Here is an 11,706-nt window from a genome sequence, read left to right as displayed (position 1 = left end):
ATTTCCGATGGGAAACTGGTGTCAAATAGCTAATTTTCGAAAAAAATCAGAATTAAAAGATGAAGTGAAACGGCAAGACCTGAATTATTTCTATCTTTCGGGGCTTTTTGATTGATTCTGATGAATCTAGGGACTGCTCAGCTAACGTAATTTCACGATCGTGTTCCTCGGGAAATTTCCGATGGGAAACTGGTGTCAAATAGCTAATTTTCGAAAAAAATCAGAATCAAAAGATGAAGTGAAACGGCAAGACCTGAATTATTTCTATTTTCCGGGGCATTTTAATCATTTCTGACGAATCTAGCGACTGCTCAGCTAAAGTACTTTCACGATCGTGTTCCTCGGGAAATTTCCGATGGGAAACTAGTGTCAAATAGCTAATTTTCGAAAAAAATCAGAATCAAAAGACGAATTGAAACGGGAAGACCTGAATTATTTCTATCTTCCGGGGCATTTTGATTGATTCTGGCGAATCTAGGGACTGCTCAGCTAAACTACTTTTACGATCGTGTTCCTCGGGAAATTTCCGATAGGAAACTAGTGTCAAATAGCTAATTTTCGAAAAAAATCAGAATCAAAAGATGAAGTGAAACGGCAAGACCTGAATAATTTCTATCTTTCGGGGCTTTTTGATTGATTCTCATGAATCTAGGGACTACTCAGCTAAAGTACTCTCACGATCGTGTTCCTCGGGGAATTTCCGATGGGAAACTAGTGTCAAATAGCTAATTTTCGAAAAAAATCAGAATCAAAAGACGAAGTGAAACGGCAAGACCTGAATTATTTCTATCTTTCGGGGCTTTCTGATTGATTCTGATGAATCTAGGGACTGCTCAGCTAAAGAAATTTCACGATCGTGTTCCTCGGGAAATTTCCGATGGGAAACTGGTGTCAAATAGCTAATTTTCGAAAAAAATCAGAATCAAAAGATGAAGTGAAACGGCAAGACCTGAATTATTTCTATTTTCCGGGGCATTTTAATTATTTCTGACGAATCTAGCGACTGCTCAGCTAAAGTACTTTCACGATCGTGTTTCTCGGGAAATTTCCGATGGGAAACTGGTGTCAAATAGCTAATTTTCGAAAAAAATCAGAATTAAAAGATGAAGTGAAACGGCAAGACCTGAATTATTTCTATCTTTCGGGGCTTTTTGATTGATTCTGATGAATCTAGGGACTGCTCAGCTAACGTAATTTCACGATCGTGTTCCTCGGGAAATTTCCGATGGGAAACTGGTGTCAAATAGCTAATTTTCGAAAAAAATCAGAATCAAAAGATGAAGTGAAACGGCAAGACCTGAATTATTTCTATTTTCCGGGGCATTTTAATCATTTCTGACGAATCTAGCGACTGCTCAGCTAAAGTACTTTCACGATCGTGTTCCTCGGGAAATTTCCGATGGGAAACTAGTGTCAAATAGCTAATTTTCGAAAAAAATCAGAATCAAAAGACGAATTGAAACGGGAAGACCTGAATTATTTCTATCTTCCGGGGCATTTTGATTGATTCTGACGAATCTAGGGACTGCTCAGCTAAACAACTTTCATGATCGTGTTCCTTCGGGAAATTTCCGATGGGAAACTAGTGTCAAAAATTTGGACAATTCTAAAGTGCGCGACTCATAATGCTCATTTATTATGAAATAATAAAATAATCATCAAAAAATGGCGGGAAGCACGAATAAATTTAAAATATATAAAATTTTCTTTCCTTAAATATTTTTTTTTTTTTTTTTTTTTTAAAATTATATTAGTATTTTTTATATAATTATGAAAGAACCTACTCAAAATATCTCGATTAATAACAAAAGCAAAAAAAATATATGTAAATAAAAAAAAATTGAACTGAAACAATTCAGGCTTACCAATTAGCAAAAAAAAAAAACAGCTACACTAGGATGGTAATTCGCAAGCGCCCCTGGTGGGATAAATGTACGTATAATGTATAGGTATAGATATGTATATCGGCATCCATGTTAATTTTACATCGATATATATAGATATAGTTATACAGCCTTTTTATTCTTTTATTAATTGTTATTAAACGACACTGAACTACCTAGCCAGTAGCAATAGGGGATCTACAAATCTTTCAAAGAATTAAAAAAAAAAAAATTTGATTCAATTACTGCATTTTTTCGTAAGTTATTGTGTCTACGGGTTTCATACTTGACGGACAGGAAATTTTTTTAGACTATTTTGATGTTTTTTCCTTTTTTATTGAACTAAATAAATTTTTGAAAAGTATGAAACTAATATCCATTAAATTATCTTCAAAATAGTATGCAACATATCTCAATTCCGTAAACTAACAAGGGTATAATAATTGAAATAGTTGCCGAAGTGAGGCGAATAAAATTTTTCGATCATAAAACACATCTCAGATGCTTCGCATCATGAGTCGTGCAATAGCTAATTTTCGAAAAAAAATCAGAATCAAAAGATGGAGTGAAACGGCAAGACCTGAATTATTTCTATCTTCCGGGGCATTTTGATTGATTCTGACGAATCTAGGGACTGCTCAGCTAAACAACTTTCACGATCGTGTTCCTCGGGAAATTTCCGATGGGAAACTAGTTTCAAATAGCTAATTTTCGAAAAAAATCAGAATCAAAAGACGAAGTGAAACGGCAAGACCTGAATTATTTCGATCTTTCGGGGCTTTTTGATTGATTTTGATGAATCTAGAGACTGCTCAGCTAAACTACTTTCACGATCGTGTTCCTCGGGAAATTTCCGATGGGAAACTAGTGTCAAATAGCTAATTTTCGAAAAAAATCAAAATCAAAAGACGAAATGAAACGGCAAGACCTAAATTATTTCGATCTTCCGGGGCTTTTTGATTGATTCTGACGAATCTAGCGACTGCTCAGCTAAACAACTTTCACGATCGTGTTCCTCGGGAAATTTCCGATGGAAAACTAGTGTCAAATATCGAATTTTCGAATAAAATCAGAATCAAAAGATGGAGTGAAACGGCAAGACCTGAATTATTTCTATTTTCCGGGGCTTCCTGATTGATTCTAATGAATCTAGGGACTGCTCAGCTAAAGTACTTCCACGATCGTGTTCCTCGGGAAATTTCCGATGGGGAACTAGTGTCAAATATCTAATTTTCGAAAAAAATCAGAATTAAAAGACGAAGTGAAACGGCAAGACCTGCATTATTTCTATCTTTCGGGGCATTTTGATTGATTCTGGCGAATCTAGGGACTGCTCAGCTAAACTACTTTCACGATCGTGTTCCTCGGGAAATTTCCGATGGGAAACTTGTGTCAAATAGCTAATTTTCGAAAAAAATCAGAATCAAAAGACGAAGTGAAACGGCAAGACCTGAATTATTTCTATCTTCCGGAGCATTTTGATTGATTCTGACGAATCTAGCGACTGCTCAGCTAAAGTACTTTCACGATCGTGTTCCTCGGGAAATTTCCGATGGGAAACTTGTGTCAAATAGCTAATTTTCGAAAAAAATCAGAATCAAAAGACGAAGTAAAACGGCAAGACCTGAATTATTTCTATCTTCCGGAGCATTTTGATTGATTCCGACGAATCTAGCGACTGCTCAGCTAAAGTACTTTCACGATCGTGTTCCTCGGGAAATTTCCGATGGGAAACTAGTGTCAAATAGCTAATTTTCAAAAAAAAATCAGAATCAAGAGATGAAGAGAAACGGCAAGACCTGAATTATTTCTATCTTCCGGGGCATTTTGATTGATTCTGGCGAATCTAGGGACTGCTCAGCTAAACTACTTTCACGATCGTGTTCCTCGGGAAATTTCCGATGGGAAACTAGTGTCAAATAGCTAATTTTCGAAAAAAATCAGATCAAAAGACGAATTGAAACGGCAAGACCTGAATTATTTCTATCTTTCGGGGCTTTTTGATTGATTCTGATGAATCTAGGGACTGCTCAGCTAAACTACTTTCCTGATCGTGTTCCTCGGGAAATTTCCGATAGGAAACTAGTGTCAAATAGCTAATTTTCGAAAAAAATCAGAATCAAAAGACGAAGTGAAACGGCAAGACCTGAATTATTTCTATCTTTCGGGGCTTTTTGATTGATTCTGATGAATCTAGGGACTGCTCAGCTAAACTACTTTCCTGATCGTGTTCCTCGGGAAATGTCCGATGGGAAACTAGTGTCAAATATCTAATTTTCGAATAAAATCAGAATCAAAAGATGAAGTGAAACGGCAAGACCTGAATTATTTCTATTTTCCGGGGCTTCCTGATTGATTCTAATGAATCTAGGGACTGCTCAGCTAAAGTACTTTCACGATCGTGGTCCTCGGGAAATTTCCGATGGGAAACTAGTGTCAAATAGCTAATTTTCAAAAAAAAATCAGAATCAAGAGATGAAGAGAAACGGCAAGACCTGAATTATTTCTATCTTCCGGGGCATTTTGATTGATTCTGGCGAATCTAGGGACTGCTCAGCTAAACTACTTTCACGATCGTGTTCCTCGGGAAATTTCCGATGGGAAACTAGTGTCAAATAGCTAATTTTCAAAAAAAAATCAGAATCAAGAGATGAAGAGAAACGGCAAGACCTGAATTATTTCTATCTTCCGGGGCATTTTGATTGATTCTGGCGAATCTAGGGACTGCTCAGCTAAAGTACTTTCACGATCGTGGTCCTCGGGAAATTTCCGATGGGAAACTAGTGTCAAATAGCTAATTTTCAAAAAAAAATCAGAATCAAGAGATGAAGAGAAACGGCAAGACCTGAATTATTTCTATCTTCCGGAGCATTTTGATTGATTCCGACGAATCTAGCGACTGCTCAGCTAAAGTACTTTCACGATCGTGTTCCTCGGGAAATTTCCGATGGGAAACTAGTGTCAAATAGCTAATTTTCAAAAAAAAATCAGAATCAAGAGATGAAGAGAAACGGCAAGACCTGAATTATTTCTATCTTCCGGGGCATTTTGATTGATTCTGGCGAATCTAGGGACTGCTCAGCTAAACTACTTTCACGATCGTGTTCCTCGGGAAATTTCCGATGGGAAACTAGTGTCAAATAGCTAATTTTCGAAAAAAATCAGATCAAAAGACGAATTGAAACGGCAAGACCTGAATTATTTCTATCTTTCGGGGCTTTTTGATTGATTCTGATGAATCTAGGGACTGCTCAGCTAAACTACTTTCCTGATCGTGTTCCTCGGGAAATTTCCGATAGGAAACTAGTGTCAAATAGCTAATTTTCGAAAAAAATCAGAATCAAAAGACGAAGTGAAACGGCAAGACCTGAATTATTTCTATCTTTCGGGGCTTTTTGATTGATTCTGATGAATCTAGGGACTGCTCAGCTAAACTACTTTCCTGATCGTGTTCCTCGGGAAATGTCCGATGGGAAACTAGTGTCAAATATCTAATTTTCGAATAAAATCAGAATCAAAAGATGCAGTAAAACGGCAAGACCTGCATTATTTCTATCTTCCGGGGCTTTTTGATTGATTCTGATGAATCTAGGGACTGCTCAGCTAAAGTACTTTCACGATCGTGGTCCTCGGGAAATTTCCGATGGGAAACTGGTGTAAAATAGCTAATTTTCGAAAAAAATCGGAATCAAAAGACGAAGTGAAACGGCAAGACCTGAATTATTTCTATCTTTCGGGGCTTTTTGATTGATTCTGATGAATCTAGGGACTGCTCAGCTAAACTACTTTCCTGATCGTGTTCCTCGGGAAATGTCCGATGGGAAACTAGTGTCAAATATCTAATTTTCGAATAAAATCAGAATCAAAAGATGCAGTAAAACGGCAAGACCTGCATTATTTCTATCTTCCGGGGCTTTTTGATTGATTCTGATGAATCTAGGGACTGCTCAGCTAAACTCTTTTTACGATCGTGTTCCTCGGGAAATTTCCGATAGGAAACTAGTGTCAAATAGCTAATTTTCGAAAAAAATCAGAATCAAAAGACGAAGTGAAACGGCAAGACCTGAATTATTTGTATTTTCCGGGGCTTCTTGATTGATTCTGATGAATCTAGGGACTGCTCAGCTAAAGTACTTTCACGATCGTGGTCCTCGGGAAATTTCCGATGGGAAACTGGTGTAAAATAGCTAATTGTCGAAAAAAATCAGAATCAAAAGATGAAGTGAAACGGCAAGACCTGAATTATTTCTATTTTCCGGGGCATTTTGATTATTTCTGACGAATCTAGCGACTGCTCAGCTAAAGTACTTTCACGATCGTGTTTCTCGGGAAATTTCCGATGGGAAACTGGTGTCAAATAGCTAATTTTCGAAAAAGATCGGAATCAAAAGACGAAGTGAAACGGCAAGACCTGCATTATTTCTATCTTTCGGGGCTTTTTGATTGATTCTGATGAATCTAGGGACTACTCAGCTAAAGTACTTTCACGATCGTGTTCCTCGGGAAATTTCCGATGGGAAACTAGTGTAAAATAGCTAATTTTCGAAAAAAATCAGATCAAAAGATGCAGTAAAACGGCAAGACCTGAATTATTTCTATCTTTCGGGGCTTTTTGATTGATTCTGATGAATCTAGGGACTGCTCAGCTAAACTACTTTCCTGATCGTGTTCCTCGGGAAATTTCCGATAGGAAACTAGTGTCAAATAGCTAATTTTCGAAAAAAATCAGAATCAAAAGACGAAGTGAAACGGCAAGACCTGAATTATTTCTATCTTTCGGGGCTTTTTGATTGATTCTGATGAATCTAGGGACTGCTCAGCTAAACTACTTTCCTGATCGTGTTCCTCGGGAAATTTCCGATGGGAAACTAGTGTCAAATATCTAATTTTCGAATAAAATCAGAATCAAAAGATGAAGTGAAACGGCAAGACCTGAATTATTTCTATTTTCCGGGGCTTCCTGATTGATTCTAATGAATCTAGGGACTGCTCAGCTAAAGTACTTCCACGATCGTGTTCCTCGGGAAATTTCCGATGGGGAACTAGTGTCAAATATCTAATTTTCGAAAAAAATCAGAATCAAAAGACGAAGTGAAACGGCAAGACCTGCATTATTTCTATCTTTCGGGGCTTTTTGATTGATTCTGATGAATCTAGGGACATCTCAGCTAAAGTAATTTCACGATCGTGTTCTTCGGGAAATTTCCAATGGGAAACTCGTGTCAAATAGCTAATTTTCGAAAAAAATCAGAATCAAAAGACGAAGTGAAACGGCAAGACCTGAATTATTTCTATCTTTCGGGGCTTTCTGATTGATTCTGATGAATCTAGGGACTGCTCAGCTAAACTCTTTTTACGATCGTGTTCCTCGGGAAATTTCCGATAGGAAACTAGTGTCAAATAGCTAATTTTCGAAAAAAATCAGAATCAAAAGACGAAGTGAAACGGCAAGACCTGAATTATTTGTATTTTCCGGGGCTTCTTGATTGATTCTGATGAATCTAGGGACTGCTCAGCTAAAGTACTTTCACGATCGTGGTCCTCGGGAAATTTCCGATGGGAAACTGGTGTAAAATAGCTAATTGTCGAAAAAAATCAGAATCAAAAGATGAAGTGAAACGGCAAGACCTGAATTATTTCTATTTTCCGGGGCATTTTGATTATTTCTGACGAATCTAGCGACTGCTCAGCTAAAGTACTTTCACGATCGTGTTTCTCGGGAAATTTCCGATGGGAAACTGGTGTCAAATAGCTAATTTTCGAAAAAGATCGGAATCAAAAGACGAAGTGAAACGGCAAGACCTGCATTATTTCTATCTTTCGGGGCTTTTTGATTGATTCTGATGAATCTAGGGACTACTCAGCTAAAGTACTTTCACGATCGTGTTCCTCGGGAAATTTCCGATGGGAAACTAGTGTAAAATAGCTAATTTTCGAAAAAAATCAGATCAAAAGATGCAGTAAAACGGCAAGACCTGAATTATTTCTATCTTTCGGGGCTTTTTGATTGATTCTGATGAATCTAGGGACTGCTCAGCTAAACTACTTTCCTGATCGTGTTCCTCGGGAAATTTCCGATAGGAAACTAGTGTCAAATAGCTAATTTTCGAAAAAAATCAGAATCAAAAGACGAAGTGAAACGGCAAGACCTGAATTATTTCTATCTTTCGGGGCTTTTTGATTGATTCTGATGAATCTAGGGACTGCTCAGCTAAACTACTTTCCTGATCGTGTTCCTCGGGAAATTTCCGATGGGAAACTAGTGTCAAATATCTAATTTTCGAATAAAATCAGAATCAAAAGATGAAGTGAAACGGCAAGACCTGAATTATTTCTATTTTCCGGGGCTTCCTGATTGATTCTAATGAATCTAGGGACTGCTCAGCTAAAGTACTTCCACGATCGTGTTCCTCGGGAAATTTCCGATGGGGAACTAGTGTCAAATATCTAATTTTCGAAAAAAATCAGAATCAAAAGACGAAGTGAAACGGCAAGACCTGCATTATTTCTATCTTTCGGGGCTTTTTGATTGATTCTGATGAATCTAGGGACATCTCAGCTAAAGTAATTTCACGATCGTGTTCTTCGGGAAATTTCCAATGGGAAACTCGTGTCAAATAGCTAATTTTCGAAAAAAATCAGAATCAAAAGACGAAGTGAAACGGCAAGACCTGAATTATTTCTATCTTTCGGGGCTTTCTGATTGATTCTGATGAATCTAGGGACTGCTCAGCTAAAGTAATTTCACGATCGTGTTCCTCGGGAAATTTCCGATGGGAAACTGGTGTCAAATAGCTAATTTTCGAAAAAAATCAGAATCAAAAGATGAAGTGAAACGGCAAGACCTGAATTATTTCTATTTTCCGGGGCATTTTAATTATTTCTGACGAATCTAGCGACTGCTCAGCTAAAGTACTTTCACGATCGTGTTTCTCGGGAAATTTCCGATGGGAAACTGGTGTCAAATAGCTAATTTTCGAAAAAAATCAGAATTAAAAGATGAAGTGAAACGGCAAGACCTGAATTATTTCTATTTTCCGGGGCATTTTAATCATTTCTGACGAATCTAGCGACTGCTCAGCTAAAGTACTTTCACGATCGTGTTCCTCGGGAAATTTCCGATGGGAAACTAGTGTCAAATAGCTAATTTTCGAAAAAAATCAGAATCAAAAGACGAATTGAAACGGGAAGACCTGAATTATTTCTATCTTCCGGGGCATTTTGATTGATTCTGACGAATCTAGGGACTGCTCAGCTAAACAACTTTCATGATCGTGTTCCTTCGGGAAATTTCCGATGGGAAACTAGTGTCAAAAATTTGGACAATTCTAAAGTGCGCGACTCATAATGCTCATTTATTATGAAATAATAAAATAATCATCAAAAAATGGCGGGAAGCACGAATAAATTTAAAATATATAAAATTTTCTTTCCTTAAATATTTTTTTTTTTTTTTTTTTTTTTAAATTATATTAGTATTTTTTATATAATTATGAAAGAACCTACTCAAAATATCTCGATTAATAACAAAAGCAAAAAAAATATATGTAAATAAAAAAAAATTGAACTGAAACAATTCAGGCTTACCAATTAGCAAAAAAAAAAAACAGCTACACTAGGATGGTAATTCGCAAGCGCCCCTGGTGGGATAAATGTACGTATAATGTATAGGTATAGATACAATCAGCGGCGGGTATTCATACCGTACCCGGTTACAAGCGTGCCTTGCAGATCTCTACTATTATCACTCTACCAACATACAACTCTCTTAAATAGATTTCTATGCGAAAATATCAATACTAAATATATTTATGTTGCAAAATAATTCTCTGTAAAATTATCTCTATGTAAACTTATTCTATTAAGTATAAATATATGCGAAAATAATTCATGTCCAAAATATCTCTATATTATATATCTCTATGAAAATTAAGTCTCTACAAAATTTACTATAATATGACAGAATTAGGTGTTAACATATTTATATTATGGAATTTCTCCATAACTATACAACTCTCCTTAATATTTCTCTATTCTGCATATCTCTATGACACAACAATTCTATGAAAAAATTTTTCTATTTAAAAATTTTTCTATGTTGACAAAAGTCAGTTTCATAAGATCTCTCAGCAAAAAAAAAACTAAGTTTTACGAATGATTTTGTGTCTTACCACCAGCAATCGCGTGGCGCTACCATAAAATTCCAACAACAATACAATAATAATGATAATGATTTAAGTAATTATAATTTTTTCTTTTTAAATGTCATTAAATTTGAATCCTGACTTTGTCAGTATTTTATTATAATTTCATTTGAATCCTGACTTTGTCAATATTTTATTATAATTTCAAATTTAATGACATTTAAAAAGAAAAAATTATAATTACTTAAATCATTATCATTATTATTGTATTGTTGTTGGAATTTTATGGTAGCGCCACGCGATTGCTGGTGGTAAGACACAAAATCATTCGTAAAACTTAGTTTTTTTTTTGCTGAGAGATCTTATGAAACTGACTTTTGTCAACATAGAAAAATTTTTAAATACAAAAATTTTTTCATAGAATTGTTGTGTCATAGAGATATGCAGAATAGAGAAATATTAAGGAGAGTTGTATAGTTATGGAGAAATTCCATAATATAAATATGTTAACACCTAATTCTGTCATATTATAGTAAATTTTGTAGAGACTTAATTTTCATAGAGATATATAATATAGAGATATTTTGGACATGAATTATTTTCGCATATATTTATACTTAATAGAATAAGTTTACATAGAGATAATTTTACAGAGAATTATTTTGCAACATAAATATATTTAGTATTGATATTTTCGCATAGAAATCTATTTAAGAGAGTTGTATGTTGGTAGAGTGATAATAGTAGAGATCTGCAAGGCACGCTTGTAACCGGGTACGGTATGAATACCCGCCGCTGATTGTATATCGGCATCCATGTTAATTTTACATCGATATATATAGATATAGTTATACAGCCTTTTTATTCTTTTATTAATTGTTATTAAACGACACTGAACTACCTAGCCAGTAGCAATAGGGGATCTACAAATCTTTCAAAGAATTAAAAAAAAAAAAATTTGATTCAATTACTGCATTTTTTCGTAAGTTATTGTGTCTACGGGTTTCATACTTGACGGACAGGAAATTTTTTTAGACTATTTTGATGTTTTTTCCTTTTTTATTGAACTAAATAAATTTTTGAAAAGTATGAAACTAATATCCATTAAATTATCTTCAAAATAGTATGCAACATATCTCAATTCCGTAAACTAACAAGGGTATAATAATTGAAATAGTTGCCGAAGTGAGGCGAATTAAATTTTTCGATCATAAAGCACATCTCAGATGCTTCGCATCATGAGTCGTGCAATAAGAAATATTATACTTCGATGTAGTAGATTTTTTCTTTTTTTTAGTATTATGAGTCAAGTAAACATGCTTACTTAAATTTAATTTTTTTTCTCTCAGTGTAAGTAAACTGTTTACTAAATATTGATAAATTTTATCGATATTTGATAAATTGTTTTCTCAGCTGAGAGAATGTCAAATGTGAAGTTGTCTTTACATACTTTACAAATGTAAAGTATATATTGTCGCTATATAACATTTTGTCAAAATATTGCAGAATGAAACTTTACTGTTGCCAATCTTTGGGTATTTTTCATAGCTTCTATTTTTCTGTTTTATCTAATACACTTATAGAAATATATGAGTGTATTATGAAATACGAGCAAGCTGCATTCACCACGTGACTGCCCAAATATCACTATGAAATTTATAAAATACGCAGAAAAAAAA

Source organism: Microplitis mediator, chromosome 1, assembly GCF_029852145.1.
Source record: "Microplitis mediator isolate UGA2020A chromosome 1, iyMicMedi2.1, whole genome shotgun sequence".
Taxonomy (NCBI): domain Eukaryota; kingdom Metazoa; phylum Arthropoda; class Insecta; order Hymenoptera; family Braconidae; genus Microplitis; species Microplitis mediator.
The sequence above is the reverse complement of the archived record's forward strand: the minus strand, read 5'-3'. Positions refer to the sequence as shown.